Source organism: Cyanistes caeruleus, chromosome 7 (genome assembly GCF_971803275.1).
Source record: "Cyanistes caeruleus chromosome 7, bCyaCae1.hap1.1, whole genome shotgun sequence".
NCBI classification, from domain to species: domain Eukaryota; kingdom Metazoa; phylum Chordata; class Aves; order Passeriformes; family Paridae; genus Cyanistes; species Cyanistes caeruleus.
Window position 1 is genome coordinate 13,062,741 of NC_141707.1, and position 22,307 is coordinate 13,085,047.

A 22,307-nucleotide genomic window follows, 5' to 3' on the forward strand; every position below is an offset into this window, starting at 1 on the left:
AACCCTGTTTTGTACAGGAATGTCATGTTTGAAAAACAAGCCAAAAATGGGTGTTATTAGGTGTGGAATACACAGCACCAGGAGGCATAGATTCATATAGCTTTGCACAGCTTTGGGTTTTCTACAAAAGAAAACAATAGATAGCTGTCTCCTGGGTAACAGGAGAAGGAAGAATGGTGCCACAAGGGCTAAAAATAATCAAATCTAAAGTATGAATTCTGGCTGGGCCCCTTAAATTCTCATTATGTCAGAAATAAAGAACGGCTTAGGTGACAATCTTGTTTAGGGGACCGGGTTTGCTCTCAGAACTGATTTCAAATGCAGCTGGGTGATCGCACTGAAAGGCCAAGGAAAACTGAGAAAAGATAATTGTATTCTCTGTAATACTTTTATGTATTCTTTTCTTACTCTTTCTGTCATACTCAAGACAAACATTTAAATTTTGAAAAAATTCTACAGATTTTTTATTCCCCTTCTTTACTTGGGCACTTCTTATATAAAGCTGCTAGAACCCTTTCTCTTTATCAAAGTAGAAGTTTAACCCTGCAAACTTTCTTTACTCACTTTCCCTTTCAGCATTCTACATGTATGATGTAGCTAGTGTGTTTTATGGGATCAGAGCCCCACCATGCTAATAACTTTAATCTCTCAAATTCTTTGGAACTGCCTTTGGAACACTGGTCTGTGTTCCTTGGATGTTTCCATTGGTGAACGTTGCTTGTTCACACTCAGCTTCAGCACAGTTCAGCTGGAGCTGCTGTAGATTTTTACCCATTTTGCAGCAGAAATATCAGTATGCTTCACTCAATGTTAGTATGGTTTATGATTTCTTTTTAATCTGTGCTTCTTTGGGGGCTACTTGGCATTAATACATAGCTTGCAAAAGAGTATTAGTGACTCAAATATTGTTGCCAGGTTTCTGTGGTTTACTTTTACCCATACCAAGCATTAAGCAATTAATCTCAAGGTCTTATGTACAGCAAAACAAAACAACCTCTCAGATGTGGCTTACATTTGTTTGAGAAAAACTTTCATTGGAAATGAGGAATTTGAAAGAAAGAACACAATAGTTATAAACAGTAACTATAGTGTAAGCTAAACAGCATTTGTAAGACTTTTACCTGTGTTCTGAGTATTCTCAAGCACAGGTAAACCACTTGAGAAGTGAAACACAAGATCTCATACAAGTTGTGTACAGTCCTTACATGTGTGTTTTTATAACATCTTTCAGAGAACTTTTTTTTTTTTCCGTTAAGATACTTTTCTCCATTTGAGAACATTTGATAGACATGCCTCAGGTGAAGAGTTGTCTTTGAAACTGGTGCCAGGTATTGTACAGATGAATTGCCTCCACCGAATGCTGAGCTAACAGGGGCTCTGCAGCCTATGGCCATCCACACTGAAAGTGTCCCTTTAGTGGGTATAGAAAGCCACAGAGCATCTGCAGAGCTGGGAACATCTGATGGGCCATAGCCATGCACTGGAATGCTGGGGGTTTTTGTCATGCTGCAAAATGGAACAAACTCACTGGAAAACAATAGAGAAAGAAAACAAGATCATTTGTTGTTGTTGTTGTGGGGAATTTTTTTAGCTCTGCGCCATCTAAATATGTTGTGTATTTATAATTATGTAAGCCAGAATAAACCAGCTACAGAAAAATGTCCAAAATTTTGGATTAATGATTTGCATACCTGGGCCAGGTATCATACCTTACCATGTCTTGGGCTTCCTCCCTTTCTTTGGTGAAATCCCCAAACTTTGCCTGAGACCATGCTGACAGATGAAGTGTGAGTTCTGCAAATCTTCCTGAACCAAATCACATCAACCTCAAGTGGGTTTTTCTAAGAGGTCAAGATGACCAAGTGCCCTGTCAAAATGCTGATGGACTGGTCAATGACCAGTGCAAAAAGCCAAGGCTGGATGGCCACACAGTAGCTCTGGAAAAGCTTTCCTCTCTCCTTGATGCCATTCCTTGCTGAAAACCAGGAAGAACTCTGTCTAACAGCATATAAAACAACAGATCACCAAATTACTTGAAGCAAACAAAGGTGATACAGATTGCTTTAAAAATATACTTGTGCCTTCAATGCAAGTACAGCTCTCACATACCCTCTCCTCTTTCTATCTGTCTAGGGAGATATTCCAAACTCATAAGGGATTGAAGCATTACTCTTTTAGGGGATCAGGTTTCTCTCTGAGAAATTTGGGAATTAAGACAGAAAATGCTTGAACAATACCTTTGTTATTACTGGAACATTTCTTAACTGTGATAGTTCAGAGAAATCTTAGCAGAGTGTTATCAGAAGTGTAAAATGAATCCAGGTAAAATAGCTTTTGCAGAGAAGGTACCAAATGTTTTTGGATTTCCTGTCATGGCACATGCTTTCAAATCTTTGTAGGGGAAATCAAAGAGACTGGGAGGAAAGAACTACTAGCCAAACACTTCTGGTGTTTATAACAGGTGTACAGAAGGTACATAATTTGCTACAGCCTTTGCAAGCTTCATTAGTATACAAAGACAATGACCTAAAATAAGCAATGTTTTTAGAATTATATTGCCTCATTTTTCAAAGCTTTGGCAATGTTAGGCACTTTTAACCAATTTGGCAGGAGAGCTTTTAAATTTAGTAAGTTCCCTGAAGTTTTATGAGAGCCATTGTATGGGCAGGGAAGAGAGTTCCTAGAGTGAGTGCTGGAGAAGTTGCCTGTGGATATGTTTGGTGTTGCCCAGGCTGATCCTGATAAGGTCTGAGAAAAGTTGCAGGGGCTTCTCCCAGGAAGCACACTGTGCCACAAGAAAAATGGGAAAGTAGAGTAGGAGTAGCTAAGGATGTGAGTCTGAGGGCAAGAATATGGCTTCTCTCCTTCCAACAAGATTGTTCTATTCTGCTAATGAAGTAATCTTTAAACCAGCTTTTTGCAACAGCTCACTAAAGAGCTGTTCTCCTCTCCTAACTACTATTTAACAAAGTGGAAATCTCAATTTTCTTCTTCTGTATGAAGCAATGAACCTGTCTTTCTGTCTGCACCACAGCCTTCTTCTTTAATACACATCACCCAAAGCTCATCTGTGTGGTTCCTCAAAACCCCTTGCCTACCTTCATGTTACCTAATATCATAATCTCACTTATTTGAAATGGTTGGTCTCTGTAGTTAAATCTTATCTTTACCCCCTTAGGGATCTTATCTGTCCTACACTTGTGGCCCCACTTCCTCTTCTGGTGAGCCCCTGGAGTGCTTTATGCCTTTCCATGGAACTGTTTACAAGCTGCTTTTGAGGGCACAGCTGTCACTATAAGACTAAAATTGAATCCAAAATCAACTAAATATAGCTGTTCCACAGGGAACCATCTTTACTGATAAAGCAAATAAATTACAGGAAAAAATAGAGATCTAGAACATAAGTCCTGTACAGCCAAAACCTGAACAATGGCTAAAAAAAAAAAAAAAGGTTCAATACAGCCAGGGAAAAAACCCAGCAGTGTGGCAAACAAAGCAGTGCAGTTCAGGCAGACTTGCCTTTCCTCCTATCCAGGTGAGATGCAGCCTGGGCTTTTCACTGCAAGAAGTCAGGGTTACTGCTGTGTGCACACTGAGGGTCACAAGGAAGTCAAGGCTAGAGTGAACAATATTCCACACCAAATTCACCACTAGCTGTGCCAATAATGGGCATACAACAAAGGAATCGCACAACTCCTCTCCTTAATTCTTGATTTAAAACTGAGATCCTGTGATGAAGTAAACTCTACAGTTTCCCCCTGTTTAATGGGATTTGACAGGGGGCAGGAGAACAGTAAATGAAGAGCCAGCTTTATTTCTATAGCTGCCATTTTCAAACAGTATGGAAATTACAGCCCTGCAATGACTTTGGTGAGTTGTGGAAGGCCAAAGATCAGAAAAGGGATCGTAATAAAGGTTCCAGATAAGCACAACAAGATACAAGTTAGTATGAAGCCAACAATTCAAATACTGACTTGGGATAAGGAAAACTGAATTACTATGTTTAAAAGTAGGCACTCATTTGCATACTGTTAATATTAGTGTAAGATTTAGAAGGTAAAAACCCATTGTGCTGTTCTCTCTTTGTTAACCTGCAGAGTGAGAAGGATGCTGGGGTTGAAAGGTAGATATTATTTTGCATTCATCTTGATGATGTAGAGTCTTTAATATCTTTAAATATCTGACATATCTTTAAGTCATTAACATCAGGGAAATAAGATTTTACACCAAAAAAAAAAGAAAAAAAAATCAAAATAGAAGCAGGGGAGCTTGCAGACTCATTTTATACACAATTTTGCATGGGACCTACCTAGTACAAATGTTGGTCCCAAAATCAAAAGTCAAGTACCTTGACTTTCATTTCACTTGATTCCTCTTCAAAATACTTTCTGACCTTCTGTTTTAAAAATATTTTTCCTCCTCTTCCTGAATGACATAGAATATTATATAATCATTAGGGTTATTATTAGGTTAATCAAAGGAAAGAACCTTTAAGATCATCAAGTCCAACCATCATAGAAAAATAATATTCCAGAATTTAGGGAAAATGGACAGGCTGCTCCCACATTCAGTGCCTGCCCTCATCCAAAATTAGATCCACTGGGAATGTCCATCTTTTCCATTTTCTAATTTGAAGATCTGTCAACAGAGTCAACAAGTGCAAGGAAACTAGGCACAATCAGGAAGTGTAAACCTATACCACAGTCAGATACTTAGATGCTGGGGCTGGAGGGTCCAAATAGCATTTATGAGCTTCTATCAAAAGCTTTTAACTTGGCCAAACTTGGATGGATTTTATTTTTTCTCTTGAAATAGCACAGGATTCCTCCTTGACATGTGCTCCTCCCATTCTCTCATTTTGTTTTATACATAAGGTCTGCTCTGTGAGACACAGAAAATTGTTACCATAATTCTTGGTAAATAGCTAGAATTAGCAGAGCTTTAAACACATACTCACACACACTCTTAAAAAAAAAATCCAAATTCAGCCATGCACTGGACATGGAATATTTAAGCCCAAATGATAAACAATTATGTGCCTTGTGAGAAAGGAGTGATGAGCAAGCAGATTAATACATTTTAATATTGCAAGCTTTGACATGAACCATTTCAGATTTTGCTTTATCTGTTGTGTTCACTTATCTGTTATGAGACTGGTTAAGTGAGAAAGGCAAATGACATTTTATTCTAGGAGGGTTTACATCTTAACATCTGAAATGCACAATGCTTTTGAAGAGTGTTTAGTACATACTGGAAAACAGTATAAAACACTGTATCTGTTTCTCTGTAACTTCATATCAAATATTATTAATATGGTGAAATAGTAATAATAAGGCTTTCTTTCCTTCATTTTGGTTCATCATCATTAATAAAATGTATGTAGGTCAAACTAGATTTTCATTGACAATTGCATAACCTTACAGACTTGCTAGTGGCTAAAAATAAGTAATTATTCTCCCACACTTTGTTGGGTTTTTTTGGGTTTTTTTTTAATGAAGACCTAGGAAAAAGCAAGTTTTCAGCATATTCTTGGCTGGACTTTTAGAGATGAAAAGATAAAACCAGCAAAGACTCCTGTATTAGTAAAGGAAGCTATTCATCTACCAGGCCACAGAACTGATCAAATGAATGAGCTGAATATAAAGGTGAAAGAAAGATGGGTATTTCAGATAGTCTGAAATGTGGTATTGCTATTGATTGGTGCTGCTGGAAACAGCTGCACCAAATGGTGCAAAGGCAGTGGAGATGGTGAATAATTAGACATTACTAAGGTATAATTTCTTTGTGTTTTAGAAGTGATAGCACAGAGGCAAAGGGTAGGAATCAGCTGGAAGTACTGTACTGGGTATCTATATCTGTGTAGGTTAAACAAGAATTGTTTTTCCTAATAAAGTCTCTGGAGCTAATCCTGCTGGTCTGCACAACACTCTGTGCATAGTAACAGTGAGTCTCGAGAGGGCCAATGCACCCTGTGCCGCTTTCAAGCCTCCAAGTTTTTGTGTTACTCAGAGAACATGGCTTCTTATATAGCCTGGCCAATCAAGAGATTACAGAAACTCTCCCCATTACTGTTTAGGAAGTGAATTTTCTGCAGAAATGAAAACAGGATGTAAACTAGCACATGTTCTGCAGCACAAAATGTGCTTCCCCTGAAGATCCCTGGTGGGAGTGTACACAGCTTTGGGCCAGAGGGAAGCCTGATAGATGGAGTAGTTAGTTCCCCTTTCTCTTCCCAGTTTCTCTGTAGGAGGGCAAAGCTTTGAGGGGTTATCTGTCATGGTAGATGCAGTGGGGAGGAAAGGAGATGTGGAAAAGGTGTTTATTGTAAGAACTGAGTGAACATACATATTATCTCTAGCAGTACAGCATCCCATTTCCTGTATTCAAATATTTATTAACATTACAACAGAGCCACAGATGTTCAGTTTAATGTTTGTGTAAGGAAATTAGAAGGCTGGAGTCAATAATCTTCCAATTCACAAGTTTTAGGGAAATAAGGATAGTGGAGAATGAAGACAACATTAGGCTAGTACAAAATAGAGTATGAAAGTGCACACAAGCAACATTCCAGGAATCTCATGCAGAGCAAGAAATTACCTTGAATTTCTTGGGGCTCTTTCTGTTCCACTGAAGTAATTGAAACGGACATGGAGAAGTATCTGACCTCCTTGACCTACAGGTGGCTTGAACTTTGCTATTACTTCAGCTAGTGGTGATCTACTGACATGAAGCTCATGAGAGGTGCAGTAACATGGTCATGGTTCAGAAGGAAAAGAGATTTCTGCAACAAAGAAGGGAATTGAGATCTTCAGGGGTGGCACTGATGGTCAAGGGAAGGACAAAGAGCAAAACATGACAGAAAAAGTAGAGAGCACATGTGTAAGTGACCTGATGAAGGTAAAAGCAGGATTCTAGGTTCACATTAGTCTACATAAGTAAACAAGCAGTGAAAGAAAACTTACCAGTGCTCCACTGAAGGAGCAAAAGTCTTAAACAGAGCCTGAAACAACTACAAAAAATGGAACAGTTGAAAGTGATGGGTTGGTGTGTGTGAAATCTTGAATTGTTCCTTCATTTTCCACCCTCATCAGTCAGATTCCGTTCCTTCTGGTTTTGCTTGGACTCTTTCCCCTTCCCAATCGAATTACTCTGTGGTCACAAATGACTAGTAAAGTTTCCTTAGTATCAATTCTCTCATGATCTGGTCTTCTTTAGATATTGCAGGTGAGAAATGATAACATGGTAGGATATCATATGTGTTTCTTGTCATTGTTTGGGGATTTGGGGGGTTTTTATGGGCTTGGGTTTTTGGGGTTTTCTTTTCAATACAAGGCACATGCAGATTATAATATCTCACATTAGTTCTGCTCTTTCCAAACCAAAATATTCAGTACTAGATAGTGGCCTGAACACTGATGCATACAACTGGCTTTTGATTCAGTGTCAGTGTAACCGAGGAGAACAAACTCCTCTCCAGAGATGTATATTTACATCATTAGCATCTAGACAAGCCAGCTGAGATCAGCTCACTCTTTCTCTAAATATATGCTCTATACACAGCAAGACCATAAAACCTTTGCAATATGAAGATTAAAGACAATCAGCCCTTAATTAACAGTGTGTTAGGGAGCAGGCTGCAAGTTGAAAATCTGAAATACAAGAAAGTCTTTATTCACAGAGACTGAACTGTGGTTTCAGCACACAGTAAAATTACAGTCTTTTACAAATAGCTGTCTGCCAAATGAGTCACAGTAATATCTACATTGACACTCTTTATCTGGCTGTGTAGTCAGGTAATGCAGCTTTGACAGAATCTGTGTGAAAAAAACAACATATTGTGTCCTGGAAGAAATCTGCTTCCATGTAGAAACACTGATAGCATCAAGGAAACTGAATTGACAAATCATTTTATTGACTCCTCAATGTAAAACTCAAATGAGAACAGAAAGTCTTAGAGCATTAGGGAAACAAATTCTGGTGTTTTCTCTACTAAAACATGGGACTTATTTTGGCAGCACCTCAAGCACATGCTCTGAAGCTTCCTGAGATACAATATGAATTTTGGGATCAGAAGATGTGTACAGGGAGAACTGAAAGTCATCTTCTAAGCTGAAAACTCCTAAGTAGGTGAAGTTCATTTCACTGTCCAGTGAACAAGGCACACACCATTTTACACTCCACGTTACAAATTTGGGGCCTTTAGAGAAGTGGAGCGTGCAAGGGACTGGGTGGTAGAAATGCAATATGTTTAGCTGGGGAACAGGTGGGCAGAAGCTTGAGTCCAGTCTTTGAAGACTGCCATGCCCGCTTATTTTATGCAGATAAATAATCTTGTTTACTTCACTGAGTACCTGATATGTTAAACTCTGTATATCTGTGTGTGCAAGTAAAATGCCTTCTGCTGATCCTGCAGGGACTGTCTGCCCCGGTTGTAGAGCAAAACTGCCTGCAAGCTTGTGTCACTGTCTTTAATCCTCTGTGTGTAATGCATTGTTATGTGACAGCATTGCATCCCTGTGAGCATTCCAAAGCATTTATCCACTTCTGAGAACACTTTATTGCTGACCTAATGGTAAGCACACAGAAATGTGGGGAAATGAGCTGCTGATCTACAGGTTATAAGATTTAATAAATAGGAATTTTCACAGTCAAGTTGCAATGAATATTGTGGGTCTTCAGCAATGGCAGATTGATCTCACTCTGGTGTGAAACCTAACTGAAATGTATTTTAAAATATCATGAGGTACTATCAGCAGTAATTCTTGCTAAAGTTGCACTGGAAGAGGTGAATAAAGTTTAGCAATTGGGCCTTTACTCAAAATGTAAACATATGATTTAACAGATTGCTGGAACAGATTATATACATAAATAAACCTGGATTGTGTTACTTCTTTAGAATGTTAGCTGAGGTTAACAAATGCTGCATGAAGGAAAAGAAATTGCCAGGGATTTCACTGTCAGCAGTTTAAAATGCATTCACTGCTAATCTCGTGACAAGCGTACAACCAAGCCCAGCTGGACCTGGGGTTCTCAATTGTGCTGGCATTGTGATTGTTTAAAACTGGATTCCAGGCCCATCTCCCTGCTGCTGCCATGCCATAAAAGGACAATTTTTATATCAAACTTATAAAGCATTTGTCATCCTCTAGATTTTAAAGAATTTAAGCAAGTGACATGTGAGTTTAGAATATCAAGAAAGAAGTAAACTTTAAAAATGCCTTCTAGCTTTTTGACTCCAAAGGACTTGAAGCAAGGAAACAACAATCACATCCTGTTTTGTCACTTAGTCATGTCAAGTGCCAGTGGCCACTACCATTCCTTCAGCCTTTCTGTTCATAATCCCAGTTGTTCTCATCATTAATTAACCCAAACATGCTGGCTCTATTTAGAACCTCTGTAGCTATAATTCAACTCTTAATACCGATAATTAATCATACCTTCTTGAAATTCATCTCTCCGCTGGAAATGGCACTGGTAACCAGACCTTGCTTTTCCTTTTTGCTCTTGTCTTTTTCTGTACCTATTATATTTAAATTGTTTTAACTTTTTTTACAAGTAGAAATACTCTATGGATATAGGCTGAAAAGTAAGAGTCAGGCAGAAAAGTTTAATTCAAGGAACTGAATTCTCAAACTAAATGAGTGGGGATTGGAAAGGTTTTATGGGGTTTTTGTTGTTCTAAGTATTAAAATGCTCAATAATATTTGGTTCATTTCTCTGTTTCACAGATAATGTTTTATCAAGAAAAGTTAAGAGATCAAATAGTTTACAAAAGTTTAATGACCAACTGAGTTTAGAATCACTCATTATCTGTACAGCAAAGTGGGAAACTCAGAAGGGCTAGTTTTTAAATTAACTACCTGAGCCATGTGATCTAGCAAAGCCTCCAAAAAATGAAAAGTATGTTTAATCTGGTAATGACTTTTTTGATCTTTTACTACCAAAGCAACATAATTAGTGGGGTTTTCTGAAAAGTTTCTCTCTGAAATCCACTTAACTTTACTCTCAACAACATGCAAAAATTCTCCCTTAGACCTCTACAGCAAAAATTTAAGGCTGAGATTTTTAAGTTCAGTAAAGCCCAGGTGCCCAATGCCTACTGAAATCTAGTTGCAACAAATGGACTTTCCCAAAAGGCCAAGCCCAACGTGTTGTTTTCCAGTACTTTGAATTAAAGACACATTTTGAATTTACTGTGGCTGTAACTGCAATGACAGGAAGCTGTGATGTTTAAAATAGAACTCAATAATTTATTTTCAGTATTGAATCTTCCTGACACCTTGATGTTCCTCTTCTTCTCCACCCCTCATCTGCTTCAGCTCTTGAAAAGAGCCAGAAGGATCAATGCAGAGAGTGGCACCTTCAGCCTTTGGCCCATCTCCCTGCAACTGAGTTTTTTATATATATATATATATATATATATATAAAATATGGCAGGGGGCAGCGTTCCATATGCAACATCAGAATATCTCCTGTTGTACCACACTTTTATCCAGGCCTGCCGAGGCTTGGGGTTTTTGGGTTGGGATGGGGTTTTTGTACTCAGCTTGGGGGCCAGGGTGTGTTACTGGTATTGCAGAGAATGGATAACCATGGTTAGTCAGTGTTTGAACCCCTCAGTCATATCATTAACTCCCATCTTTAACTTACTTTCCTAGCTGGTGTGGGGCAAAGGTTTCCTTTGTACTCTTAATCCAGTGTCTGTTTTGGAGTTACTGTGTGCTGTGATACTAACTGTGTAACTGTGGAGTTAGCTAGTGCTGTGATATTGATGTCTTTTACACCATAACTTATTCTGCCATTCCTAGTTATTCTATGGTGGAGTTTTTTGGGGTTGGTTTCCTTCTTTTTTTTTTATCCTAGTGGAGCTGGCTTGCCCTCAGCTTCATTTATGGCCTGTAATTAGCTGTAGGTTTTCAGTAGCTTTATATGGACCTATAGTTAGCTTGGAGTCTTAGCGTCATAATTCAAAGTATTCTATCCTTAGCTCTCCTAATAGCTTCTCATAAATGAGTTCATATATATGTCACTTAATAATTATACATAATATATATTGAGCAAACCTGGTAATATAGCCACTCACAGCTTCTCCTAGACTCTCCAATGAAAATAGTTTTATTCTTTGTAATTTTGGGGGAGTGGTCTGGAGGTTTTGAGTTGGGTTTTTGGTTTCGGTTGTGTTTCAGTTTTGTTTGTTTGGATTTTTTTAATGATCCTGCTAATCTGTTGTTGTTAAATCCAGATGATGCTGGTACACGTGACAACCACTGAATGTTAGTGAAGTTATTTCTGTGCTCTTACTTTACTTCATTTCAGTTCAGCATCACTGTGAGCTGGTAGTTTTCCCACTTGCAATCACTGCTGCAGAGATTTAATGCAATGCCTCCATATTTTCAATACTGCACTTGGATCCAACTCGCAGGTACTTTCAACACTGGTGGAAATTGCTGCCCAGTTCTAATCTGAATGCTTACCTTCAACTCATTTGGGGCAACTGTTTTGAATGGTAAAGCTTCCTGCATCAAAAGAAATCATGTGCATGTTTGTGTGTGGCCATCACTTCTTTGCTGTCTACAAACATATCCATGTGCCATATTACATCAGTTTTTATGTTTAAACAGTCCACATAAAACTCTCACCTAACAATGGTCATGAGCTGCAGAGCTCCAATCCATAGCTAAGATCAGCATATCTCATAGATGAAGATTTATTCAGATTTTGTTTGGTCCCATCTCAGAAAAGTCCATGCTAAGGGAAATTTTCCACCTTTTTTCTGCTGCCACTCTCCCAGAGCATTTACAATGTTTGCTTACCTTGGGAGTCAGGAGGGAAGCAGTCCTTCCAGCCAAGCTGCTGTCTTAGCCTTTAATCAATTGTTGGGAGGAGCCATAGTTAAAACTCTAACTTTTTTCCTAGATTGATGACTTCCTGGCTTTCCTTCATTCTTTGTTTCTTGCTTACAATCCAAAACACATGCTTTTGGATCCACTGAAAGGTAGAGGGCTTTGGCGGCCAATGCAGCAAAGACTAAGGACACTTCAGCAGACTTCAGCTTAGGAGCTAAAGAGAACAGCAAAGGCTAATCAGAAGACTGCTTTTATCAAAATTTTTCTAGTCTGTAGTGCTGAAACATATAAACTGATCAATAGCTTTAAAAGCCTAATGGATTCTCTTTCTTTGAAGCTTTTTCCAAAATAGTCCTTTCCAAAGGCACAAGATAACTTTGGAAACTGCAGACAAACTTCCTAGAGCTCCATCTACTCTGCAGCAGTGCTAGTATTTATTCTATCTTCTTTCTGTTTTGGGCTAGAAGGAGATTGAGAGCCTAAAGAAGCAGCATTTCTGCAGAACAGTCAGCATAATTTTCTATGCTCCACCAAGGCACTTCTACTGCCTCTGAAACTGCCCTCTGGGACCAGGACACTGCTTTAGCATGACAGGCAAGACCTTCTTATTGGCAGATATTTGGCTTAACATAAGAAAATATATATTCCATCAGATAAAGGTGATAATCATAAACTTGGGGAAATATAGCTGAGGGGGGATAATAAAAGGTTTCTAAGTAAGTGGAAGAAAATGTCTTTTCCACTGAAAGATATTTTCACTTTTTACCAGAAATTACCTAACTCTTCCCAGTCTTTAACCAGAGTAGCCACAACCCAAATCCATTGCCTGCACCATTGTCTCTGTCCCTAAATCCAGGCACAACCAAAGGCAATGAGGAACAGCTACTATGATCAGTCCTACGGAGCCACATTTGCTCAGCTGCTCTGCCTTCAGCTCCAGTACTGCCCTCAGGATCTCTGCACTATGTTCCAGTACATAACGTAGATAGGCAGAAAATCATCACACTGCCTCAACCTAAAGGGGAGGCTTTTCCAATTTAGGATCATTGACTGCTTTTTGTCCCAAATGTTTGTTTCCCCTGTCCCTTTTTCCCCAACTCAAAAGTTGGAACCATTGTCAGGAATACATTCCTTCAGAAAAGGACAAGATAAGTCCTTTTCTGTAAATCTGTAATCTGTAAATATACAGTGCCACTAAATCTAGTGACCTCCATAAACTTATGAACACATGCAGCTCACAGGGATGCTTTTTAATTCAGCTGATTAAAGGGCATGTAAACAGACACATAATGCTTAAACTGTGTGTACACATGGGTGTAGATTTTAAGGATGGAAGAGAATCTAAAAAATTCTTAAATTATACAAGTGTTTTAACCAGGTTTTACAAACTACTTTCACTTTGGACTTGGGCCCAGTGTAACCATATTATGATTTCTTGGCATGAAACTACAGCTCTGATGGTCTAATTCTTCTGTAAATGACTAACACTTTACCAAAAACTTTTGTTTAAGCACAGAAGAATGGGTGACCTTCAAACAAATCATTTTTCAGTACCTGAGAACCTGGCTAGGAACAGCGCAGGAAGCACATGGAGCTGGGCATTGTACCATGAACACCATCCCTTCCTTTTATCCTGCTCCTCCTGCCATCCTCAGCCCCTCTCTGATTGGTGTCACTGCAGGGAAGTATCTCCACCTTCTTCTTTGTGAGAACAAAGGGCTTCGCTACGTGTTCGCAAACCAGTTTACTTCTTTCAGCTTTTCAAAGTGGTTCACCAGGTGGTGCTTTTCTTGCCAAAAGGGACTCTAAACTCAGCTCTTGGGTTCCTGTTGACTTCCAGACTCACTGGGAACTGGATGCCCTCAGAGTTCTGAGTAAAGCAAAAAGATGCATCCTTGGTTACTAAATATTTGTTATCTGCTATCACCCTTTAGCTGCTCATTGGTAGAATAGATAAGTAATAGGTAAATGCTTAGGGGAATGCCAAACAGGAAAACAAACATTTCCACATTTATGTGAGTTGTTTCCTTGCTCACAGAAGCCTAGGTTTCAAATACTGTTAGCATGGAGTTTTGCTATTCATGCTGGTGCTTTCTGAATAGGAGTGAAATAGGCTTTGCACTATAGTGGGGAAGCGTGTCAGTCTGGAGAGGGAGGCAAATATATTGGAATTAACACCTACACAATTCAGAAAACACATTTCCTCCAAACCATCAATAGCCTTGCACATTGGCAGCTTCTCTATCAAAAAATTGTTACAGAGACAGCTACTAACTGCCAGTCAGCTCAAACCTGTCAAGAGCTGCTGGATGAGAGGAGGTGGCATTCTCCTCTCCCTGAGAATCTGCTGAAGCTCCAGATTTCAGTGTAGTGCTGCTTCTGCTGGGCATCAGCACTCTGCTTTGACTCCTCCATATGCAATGAGTTCCTCAGTTACCTTCCTTCAATGCTAATTACCCAAATTCATATGCTGTGCTGCTGAGTGAAGCAGCTCCAGGTACAGGCTCTGTGGAGATGACTTCGCCCTCAGAAAATAGTCCAGATTTCAATCAGACTGTGTGAGTTAAAGCAACTGTGTGGCTTAGGTGGCCATTGATAGTGACCTTGGTGGGAGACTGTCCTAACAGCTTGGGATCTTGCTCAATGTCACTTCACCTGTTGGTCATCCACATGAAAAAAACTGAATACTTATACAATTGTGTGATCCTTCAACACCAGGCTACCTGGCCGTGAAATGCAGAGGATAGCAAAAGCTGCACTTAGATAATAAGTATATTAACTATTAAATGCATCCCCTGCAGCATGATGTTCTTTCCAATAAAACAGGCGGCAACAAAACCAGATTGCTCTGGATAGGGAGTGTTCAACATCCCAAACTGGATTTTGGCAGGATGAACATCACAAACAGCAACAGGCCCCCTCTTGTAACAAAAAAAAAAAAAAAAAAAAAAGAAAAGGCATTAAATTGTTAATGCCACTATATAATCAGAGCTTTGATCTTGATTCCAAGAAAAGAAACCTCAAGCCAGTAGTTGAAATCACTACAGCCAACACAGGCGTTGGTTTAATAAATGCACAGAATAAGCCTCATGGTGCTGTCTGGTGCTAGCTCTCCCACTCTGCTTGGCCTAAGCCTACCTACTCTAACTGAAAAGATCTAAAAGACTTGGACTTTATTGATCATCAAAGACCCTTAGGGTTTTTAAATGCATTCTAAAAACAGACGAGAACCCTCCATTCTCCAAGAAAGGATGTCCCATGGCAGACCCTAGCCATCACTCCCCTTGCTTCCCAAGCAAATCTGAAATGATTACAACAAAGTTTGCTTTGGTATCAATTTCCTAAATGGATGGCTCTGTTTGGAGCTCTCATTCTTTCACTGTCACGTTACATGTCAAATCCTAAATGTTCCAAATCTTACTTTTATGAAAACAAATTCATTTTCTTGCTACTTCTCGTGTGAGAGCATGTAGAAACTTGTCTAAGCATCCTTCAGACAGTGAAGAAATGGCTTCCAGGACTATACTTTTAGGGTATGTGGGGTTCTGTTAAACAGCCTTTACACCACTAAGCAGCAAGGGCACCAGAGTGACAACAATGAAGGGAAAGATTCAACAACTCGAGGCATTGAAATGACTGGGATTACAGCAAAAGTTAAGTACTGCATGTCTTCAGTATTCAGGCCTTAAGTAACAGCTTTGCTTTTGCTGTAAATGATTCCTTGCACAGGTTCTGCTCTTCTTTTTGAGCTTCTGGTTTGTGGTGTATTTCAGAAAAAGGGTTCTATCAAAGGAGACCTAAAAAAGTACAAAATCAGGCCACTGCTTATGTTTATTATGTGAGAGGCAACTTGGGCATTTCTTGGCTGTAATCCACCCTCATTACATAGTGATATTTCCCCAAATTACTTTGGCTGCTTTAGGTGTCTATTTTTATGTTCCCTGCACTCACATCTGTTTCTTTCTTATCAGCAAATATCTATTCATTGGTCCTATCTAACTCTTTTACATCTATCTGAGTTAAAATGTGTGTCACTCATTAACTCAGGGTTTGTACACAAATTAGTCTCCTGTATCTCCTGTAGCAGTCTTATTATTTCTGCTTATTGCATCACCTAAAAATAAAATTACTTTTCATTTATAGCAGATATCTGAATTTGTATCCCTTAACTATTTCTCAGCTCAATCAGTCAATTTTTGCAATTAGACTGTGTTTGAAGTCCTGTGAGTTTGACAGAGTGCTTGTAGTCAGAACATTCTGTTTCCAAACTTGATGGGTCTGGGGAGTTTCCTGTCTGGAATTTGTTTGTTTGTTTGTTTGTTTGTTCTTTGTGCAAGAAGGTTTCTGACTATTTTGTCAGAACTTTGAGAATTATTTAGATAGAAAACTCACAGGTCTACAAGCCTGGATTGTATTACCCTTAACTCTGTAATGAAAACCCAGCATCTAGAAGACAGTTTGTATTTAAATATGATTTTTTAGTATGCTACTTGTTGTTGTTTCCTGTTTTAGAAATGTAGTTGAGAGATAATCTTTAAGCAGTATTGCTAGCTGCTCTGTAATGATGATTTCTCAGAGTACTAAAATATTCTCTATTGTAGGTATATTCACACTGTTTTTTCACACAATTTAAAAATCTTTCCACGCATAATAAAATTTTCTGTAATAAAATAAGATGTTCATGGCAAAGCATTATATTATACAGAGAATGCACTATTGCAAAAATGAAAGGTAACCTTGATTATCTAAATTAGGTCTTGAAAATTAATGCTGATCTGCAGTCTTTGCCCAGGAGAAATGTAATAAGTCTCCACAAATGGTTGCATCAGATTTCTAGCATTTTATCTAAGTAAGTCTGTAACTCTACCCCAATTGAATTATTAAATACTTAGCACTCAAATATGGGTTTGCAATGGGGAGCATTTAATTTGTTTCAGTTACCTGTACAAATAATTCTAATCTACAGATCAGTTCCCCTGGTTTGAATAATGTGCATATTTAACACAGCAAAATGCATGTGTCTAAACTTGGCTTGCAGTGTTGAAGCAGCTCATTTAGACAGACAGATATTTGATGGATATTTAGTATCTCAGATGCGTTTATTAAACTAATTCTATTATGTTTATAATACTAATTCTATTTAGTTAAGTGTGCAGTTTTTCCAGCAGATACACAAAGAATATTAGTATCATGTCTGAGAAAACTACCTGTAAATAGTTCCTGTGAAAACTGACGTAAAAGTAACAGGAAAGAAATTAACTCTCATAATTCTTTGATAGTTGATGTTCTATTGTCTGATGCAAGAAAAAAAAAGGAAATAATTTATTACTACCATAATCTTATTTCTGTAGCATAGAAATTGCCTCACAATTACATAACCATGTCCTTTGCACACTTTGGTGCCCTTTGTTTGTATATCATCTCAGGGGAATCCATTAAGCCACTACTGGCAGCCAGAGGCAGGAATTTTACGTAGTTTTCATGATAAGCTTTTTCCCAAAAGTGCCCTGTTTCATGGTCAGTTCCTGGTAGCAGTATCATGTAAACATCCTCCACATGTTTTAGACCTCCTTCTCCATAAAATGTTGTCCCAGTAGTCTTCTGTGGCACTGCTGTGGATGGAGAGGCTTAGGGAATGCTTTACATTTATTAGAGTAAAATCTCTAGTCTCTTTTCCCTCCCTGTGAAGACAGAGTCCAGTCATCTCCAGGACAGGCAGTAAGTATAGTGGGATATTTTATTTCTTTCTGTTACCCTTGCTGAGCAGACAGAATGTTAGCAGACAATGACATGGTGAAACATAATAAACTACTACAGAATTCTTAAGGAAGCTGCAGATGCAGAATGAGTATTTGAGTTTGCTCTAAAATCCTTAACTGTAACGATGTAGGTGTAAACCCAAGGATTAAAAATTGGCTTACTTTATAAATCAGCTTGTTCTGTCCCACAGAATGTGAACTATCAGGGACAGCAAAGAGAGAGAAGTAATCCTTCTGTTGTAATTCTTCAGTTTGTAAAGAGAAGCAATAAATATAGAAATATAGGCTCATACTTTTAGATTAAAATTTGTTGTGGGCATAAAATACTCATCCAGGAAATTGGTTCATGAGTGGGAAACATGCTATCAGCTGTAATAATAATATATGGGACCATCTCTTGTATTAATTCAAAAGTGCTGTAAGTTTTGCAATATCTTCACTTGGGAGGGTTGAGCAGAGCTTTATGAGGTGAAAGCATGTTGAACACTAAATGCACTTAGCAGCTGGACCAACAGCACAAGGCTGTCTCCCAATATGTGCCATTTACTGTGCAAATAGGGAGCTTGATAAGTAAAGGCCTGCTGGATGGCTGCAAAAACAAAAAAAAGAAAAGAGTAGGCATGTATGGAGTAAGAGAAGAATATAGCTGGATCAGCTGGATCATGTTTGAGCAGTAATGAATGAGAGAAATACGCTGTGTGTGTTCATCACCAGTCTTTAATGACACACAATGATTATTTTCCCATCATTCATGTATAGAGTGTTAATGGCATGTGCTTAGAAGCAGCTCCAAGAGAAACAAGCAAATTACATCACTTCCTCTTGAACTGTTCTTTAGAACTGGTTTAGAAATTAAACAGGTTAGCAGTAATGTGAAAGTGGTAGAGCAGAAAGTTACATAGTTGTCCAAAGGGATTAATCAAACACCTGCATTTAAAAAGGATTATTATAAATTGGTTACCTTCTAATGAGGCAATGGATGTTTCTAAGTGTGCATAAAAGTAATATTTTTTTCTTCTCTTTTTTTTTTTTTTGTTAGATTAAGAAATGTGTTATATAATTAAAAAATTAATTTGCCAGTGATGCATCATCTGTAGCTAAAATGAAGCAAAAGTAAGGGCTGCCACCTCAACTCAGATACCAAATCTAGGGGTGGCAATATCATAGTGTCCCACAAAAGCAATATTTGGAGGGAAAGGGTTCAGGAAGCAGAATTGACAGTCTTCACAAATGCACTTCTACAAAATGCAGTGTTTGATTTCTTGTAAGGTCTGATCTTGGATAAACTGCAGGTAAGCTGAGTTACACAATTAAATCAGACTGGCAGGTTGCATACGCACATTAAGTATCAGCTAGCATGACAAGCTGTGTGAAAACAGCATCAGACTGGGTCTTGAATTGCTTGAAAAGAAAGGGTGTTTTACCTCACAGCAGGTTTAAATTTTAGTTGGGCCTCTGGAGCACCATTAGCATAATCTGATTACTGTCTAGGCAGGTGAGGTTGCTCCTGGATAGGCCTAAAGGAAATGAATGTTTTGAAAGCATAAAGGAGTGCTCAGTGGAAGGGGGGAATTCTTGAATATTACAAAATAATCAATGCTGATAAATCTTAAGGAGTGTCTTGCCTGTTCAGATTTCTTAAGTACTGCTTAACTTTTCACTCTATCAAACTTGTTCTTATATCCTATCTATATTCTAATATATATCATATTGCCCTTATGATTTCTTACTTGGTCCAAGAGACATATTTGAGGAAGGTGTGGGGATGTGGTATAGGTGGGGGGGGAGAGAGGTGCTATGTAGGGTCGGTTGGTTTGGTGTTTTTTTGGTATTTCTGATTATTATCTTCTCTCATATCATTTGGTGTATTCTCATTATTCGCTCTAACTAATTCTATTGAGATCCCATTTTGACTCTAATATCTCATTCTATGTTAAGGAAGTACTGGCTATTAAATTTTTTCAAAGTAAAGCCATGAGTTGTACTCCTTCCTTCTAAAGGAAATTATGACTTACTGGCAAAGAGCCAGGGTGAAACTGACTCTATACTGTGTTTCCAGTTGTGCATCTCTTCTAGTGTTAACTTACTGGGATTTTCTTGTGTTTCTAATTTCAAGCTCCAAGCTCAGGAATTGCAATATTTGTCTTAATTCTTGCTAGCATAGATTAATTATTTGCATTCATTTATAAGCCTTGTTCCTCAGACCAGTAGAAATTATATTGCTAATTAATTGTGTCTAACTGAAACACTAAGTGGGCTTTTAAGCCCATATGGAAAAAACTACTAAAAAACCAAGCCAGTACATTTTTTGAATACCAGATCTATTAAATGGCTTCTAGGTTTTACATTTCTCATCACTGGTTTTAAGTCACTTTTAGTCCCTCTGCATAGGGTTTGAGTAGCATCAGGAATGACAGTGTGCCATTCTTTTTATGCCACTATTTATAATACAGTTAATGTTAAATTGAAATGTCAAGTTAATGCTCAGAACATGATCCTTTAGACATCACTGAAAGAGAGCTCTAAAATAATATTTTTCCTTTATGTCCCTATCAATTAAGGCTCAGTTTTCCATTCTGATTAAGGTGAAAAGACAACATCTCTGAGGTTTTTATGCAGGTTGAAGGGTCTGTCTGCTCAAACCTATGACTTTGCAAGGGCACCCCTTTCCATGTACATGATAAATGTGACACATATAGAACTTCCTGCATGTAAGCTGCAGGAAAATATCACAGATTCCCAGATAAAAGCCAATCCTGCAAGAAAACCCTCGTACAACTGCATGAATCTGCAATAACTGCATCTGATGAGTCTGAAGGCTTTCACTGAGAATGGGACCAATATCCCAAAGCATTCATTCTCTCAAAAAAACCTTCTATCTACAACCTGAAGACTCCTGGGAAGCATAAAAGTATCACTGGCCAGATCATCTCACACCTGTAGATATTCATGGGGATCTACATGTATGTCACACTTGAATTTTAAGACTGTTAGAGAGTTTGCGACTGCTGAGGTAATTCTCCATTGCTAAAGGAACATCTTAGACTTTTCCCCAGACATGTACCAGTCAGACAAATCTAGATCTGGAATCTTAATCTACTCAAAGTGGGAAATGGGGCTTATGAATGACAAATAGTTAGAACTCCTTTCCAAGAGCTTCAGGGACAGTATTATACAGCCTGGAAATTGCTGAAACTGAAGTTAAGAAAATCTCTCATAACCTGTGTCCCTTGGAAAATTGGTTAAGTATGTCAGAAGAGATACTTTAATGTTCTCAAACACTTCCTTTCAGGCATTCTTCCAGGCCAGCAATGGCTTTTGAATTTTCCCTAAAATATTACTTCAGTGCATCAGCCATCCACCTTTGCAAAGGCAAAGTGGGAGCAGAAAGCTTTTTGACACTGCCAATTCCTTTGGGCACCTGACTCAAGTGGCACTTATATATTGCAGATTAGTTTCCATTTTCCATTTCAGGTCAAACCTTTTATTTTCTTCTATTAAAGCACTGAACATATAATTATGAGCATTTTCTACCTCTCTAATTTTGTCTGAAACTGATTCTGACCCTTTGATTTTTAATTACCCTGAGATGATCTTAAGCTACATTTTAAAACCTTTTGTGAAGCAGACCCATGCTTCTTAATACATCTTATAGTATTGATACATCTTAATAGTATTTTTCAATTTGAGGACTCCTGCTGTCCAGTCTTCAGCTATATTTGAACTGCATCCCCAAACTGAGGTTTGCACGTTCACTCACACCTCCTACCCCCACCAAGCCTTTGTCTGGAGCAGTACCTCCAATTAATCAGAATTCTAGTTCAGATGTGGAGTAGCTGGTAGAGTTATCCCTTTGATCCTCTCAGGAGAGAATTAAGGGCAAGGTAGTGGCATCTGGTTAGGAACATTAGTTGTTCACTTTGTGCTTTTATTCTGACTTTTAAAACTTCACCCATCAGTATAAACAGATGGGGCTCAAAAGAGCAATTAGATTAGCAGGATTTCAAAACTCATAGCTATTTATGACTGTATCTGTCTTGCTTTGGCCAAGAAAAATCATTATTATAATTCCATCTGCATAAAAGATGCTTACCACCTCCTCAACAATTTGTTCACTGTTATCTCTATTGGTATGCACCCCCATACCCTTCTCCAATTTCTTATCACTGGTTGCTGACTCTGAGGAAAATAGCAAGAGGCAGGACTAACAGGACTAACGGGGGAGTTAAATTAGCCCACTTTCACATTTCACCTCCAGTACCTCTGCACTGAATAAAAGCCTTCAGTAACCAGAAGGGACAATAGAAGAAAAACTATAGCTCAAGAGAAGCAAATCTCTGGCTGACTCCTCAGATGAAGGATTTTGCAGGTGCTCCCTGCAATGCTGTTCTAAGTCCATTTCCTCTCACTGTAGACCTAATACTACTCAACCACATGGCTTTGGCATAATTATTGGCTTAACCTTAAACTGTCCTCTCTCACAGAAAAAAGAAAGCACCTTGCCTCTGCACAGATGAGGTGTCAACTCTCCACATCTAAGCACAACTCCTGTTACCACAAGGAGAAACCTCATGCAGATAGTGGAATTAAGCTGGTCTAAAAATACATCCAGCATCTTCTCTTTAACAGAGAATGACAGATCACTGCTGGGATTAAAAATGCAGCTTTACTGCCTGAAAGGGTTTTTCTTGTTCCTGTATTT

The 22,307-nt window shown here is 38.5% G+C and overlaps 1 protein-coding gene and 1 long non-coding RNA gene across 5 annotated transcripts in view; one reads left to right on the forward strand and one right to left on the reverse strand.

Moving 5' to 3' along the window:
- Positions 1–22,307, forward strand: part of SLC39A10 (solute carrier family 39 member 10) — a 170,994-nt gene that overhangs the window by 102,732 nt on the left and 45,955 nt on the right. Inside the window, exon 1 of one of the 2 annotated variants that reach the window (XM_086897133.1) lies at positions 17,363–17,564. The exons of the other annotated variant lie outside the window; for it this stretch is intronic. The gene's annotated coding sequence lies outside the window, so the exon portion shown is untranslated. Of the gene's footprint in view, positions 1–17,362; positions 17,565–22,307 lie in introns of those variants that run through there. 2 annotated transcript variants of the gene reach the window in all.
- LOC111931946 (uncharacterized) overlaps positions 1–22,307 on the reverse strand; it is a 51,139-nt gene that overhangs the window by 15,231 nt on the left and 13,601 nt on the right. For 2 of the 3 annotated variants that reach the window (XR_015289114.1, XR_002865846.2), the window contains exons 2-3: positions 11,814–12,060; positions 6,598–6,781 (exon numbers count right to left, since the gene is read on the reverse strand). This is a non-coding gene — a long non-coding RNA (uncharacterized LOC111931946). Of the gene's footprint in view, positions 1–6,597; positions 6,782–11,813; positions 12,061–13,400; positions 13,717–22,307 lie in introns of all 3 variants that reach the window. The other variant, XR_002865847.2, reaches the window with a different exon arrangement.